The sequence below is a fragment of the Triticum aestivum genome, chromosome 2A (assembly GCF_018294505.1).
Source record: "Triticum aestivum cultivar Chinese Spring chromosome 2A, IWGSC CS RefSeq v2.1, whole genome shotgun sequence".
Taxonomy (NCBI): domain Eukaryota; kingdom Viridiplantae; phylum Streptophyta; class Magnoliopsida; order Poales; family Poaceae; genus Triticum; species Triticum aestivum.
Window position 1 is genome coordinate 749,534,967 of NC_057797.1, and position 2,598 is coordinate 749,537,564.

The 2,598-nt window shown below is 55.9% G+C and overlaps 1 pseudogene; it reads left to right on the forward strand.

Moving 5' to 3' along the window:
* The first annotated feature begins 683 nt into the window (after positions 1-683).
* On the forward strand, positions 684-2,163 carry LOC123186411 (phenolic glucoside malonyltransferase 1-like; annotated as a pseudogene).
* Positions 2,164-2,598: the final 435 nt, after the last annotated feature.

Sequence of the window (2,598 nt, forward strand, 5' to 3'; positions counted from 1 at the left end):
TTCTTTTTTTGAGGGATTTTAAAACAGTTTCTGGTTTTGAAAACACCGTGGCACAGCCACCGCGTGGTGGTGGATAAATTGCTCCCGCAATGCTACACCTAGGAAGGGCCTTGCGTAATTGTTACGTGATTAGCCAGTCGGCAGATTTTGATTGGTCTTGAGGGGAGGCGGGGCTCACCCCCACTGAAAATCAGGAAGGGCAAAGAACTAGCGAAGGAAGGTTTTACAGAGCCCTTCGTAGTTCTTAGGGCATGTACAATGGTTGATAAGATAGTCTTATATTAATTTTTGCATGTAAACTAGATATGACAAGAAAACATGTCTACAATGGGTCATCTTTTAGGCTTATCTTCAATAATTAATTGTTCCTAAAAATATGGTGAGACAAATTGTGCTAAGAGATCATCTTTTGTCTTCTCTTAAATAAGATAAGACAAGTCTTCTCTTATGATTTTTCTCTCCTCCATCTCATCATTTATTTTACGTGGAACTCTTAAGATATAATCATTGTACATGCCCTTACGTAGGTGTAGGATTATTCAATTGCTGCTATCATCACAGGTCCAGAATTAGTTGCCTGTCCCCCATAATTGTACGTGTATCCTGTTCATTTTGGTTCACCGGCTTGGGAGTATACAGGAGCAAATATAATAGACGCCGTGCACGAACCCGTTACTCTCTCCTCACTCCTCAGCTCCTCTCATCCACTGGAACAAGCTAGCGCTGCTTGCACACGCGCGCCATGTCGCCAGTGAAAATTATCGCCTCCAACTATGTCAGTGTGCCAGAGAGCCAAGCGCCACCGCCGGAGCCGATCAAGCTCACAGCGTTGGAGGCGCGGTGGGTCGTCTTCCCGGTGCTGCAGCACGTGCTGCTCTACGTGGGCGCCGACATGCCGCCCTTTGACGCCGTTTTCCAGTCCCTCCGGTCCTCCCTCTCCGCGACTCTAGGCAGCTTTGCACCGCTCGCCGGCAAGCTCGTCCACCTCGAGGAAACGGGGGACGTCGCGATCAGCTGCTCCGCCTCCGACGGCGTCAGGTTCGTCGTTGCGGAGTCCGACGCCGACATCCGCCGTCTCGCCGGAGACGAGGAGCACGACCTGCGCGTGCTCGAGGGGCTCGTGCCGGAGGTGGACATGAGCCAGTTGCCGACCCCCGTTCTGGCCGTGCAGGCCACGCGTTTCGAGCCTCGAGGGCGGCGTGGCGGTCGGGCTGACGGTGCACCACGGTGTCGCCGACGGCCGGTCGCTGTGGATGTTCGTTAAGGCGTGGGCGACGGCGTGTCGGGGCGAGATGCCGGCTGCCACGCCGTGCTTCGACCGCTCGCTCGTCAAACTTCCCGGTGGCCAAGATCTGGCCAGGAGCGGCTTGAGAAAGTTCGCGCCGAATCTACCGTTGGTATGTTGCCATTTCAAATGTTCGGGCTCTGCTTCAGTATTTCGTTGGTGACGTGCGTGACAAATCATACGCGTTGCAGACGGCACCGCCAGCGTGGTTCACCCGTCGTACGTTCACCTTGGATGTGCAGGACATCCAACGCCTCAAGCAGCACATCGTCCGTCTCGGCGTCGGCGAAGCATCGTCCCACTCGCCCCGGCCTCGCCCCCCGTCCACCTTCGCCGCCGTCGCCGCGCTCGCATGGACGTGCTTCATCCGGTGCAGGCCGTTCATCTCGGACGAGGAAGAAGCGCTGCTCATCTTCCTCGCTGATGTCCGTGACCGCCTCGATCCTCCCGTCGAGGCGGGGTACATCGGCGTGTGCCTCTGGCCGTGTCTCGTGAAGCTGCCCGCCGGGGAACTCCGCGGCCAGCGCGCCCTGGCGGCTGCAGCGTCGGCGATCCGGGACGAGGTCCGCAAGATGAGAGAGGTCCCAGTGGCCACGTGGGATTTTCAGACGTCGTTGCTGGCCGGCCGCCCTATGGACCGGCTGATGAGTGTGTCGGGCTCGCCGCGCTTCAGCGCATACGAGGACGCTGACTTCGGGTGGGGGAAGCCGAGGCGGACCGAGCCCATCAGGATGAACCACGACGGTCAGATCGCGCTGATGGGTGCCGGAGACGGCCACGGGGTGCAGGTGTCGGTGTCACTGCTGCAACCGGCGCAAATGGACTTGTTCAAGTCTCACTTCCTCGACCTACTTGGTTTAACCAAAAACAATTGATTATTTTCCTATGTGGAATTTTTTTTGAGATGTTCCTACGCGGATTTGATTGTCCTAAGTCGACCGAGATTTATCGTTAATATCATTAGTATCAATGTATGTTTTTTCTTTCGGTTGAAAAAAGTTAAAATTTTCTACAGACTACGAGTCTGTTCTCGGTAGCTTGCGCACCATGCTATGTGTTCCATCCGATGAGGCGTTACCACGTCAGCAGATGCAAATCGCCCACTCCCAGTGACTACTCCACCCTTGTCGTCGGTGCTTCCAGCGGCTGCACCCTAATCTACTGTGGCACAAACTACGGCCGGTCTTCATCCTTCTACGGCGGCGGCAGCGCCAGCAGCGCCATGGAGGTCGCATCGGGTGGATTCCGATCCACCCCCTTCTCTTGCCCCGACATGGCGCAAGAGAGACACGGTGCTATGGTTGCCATTGACG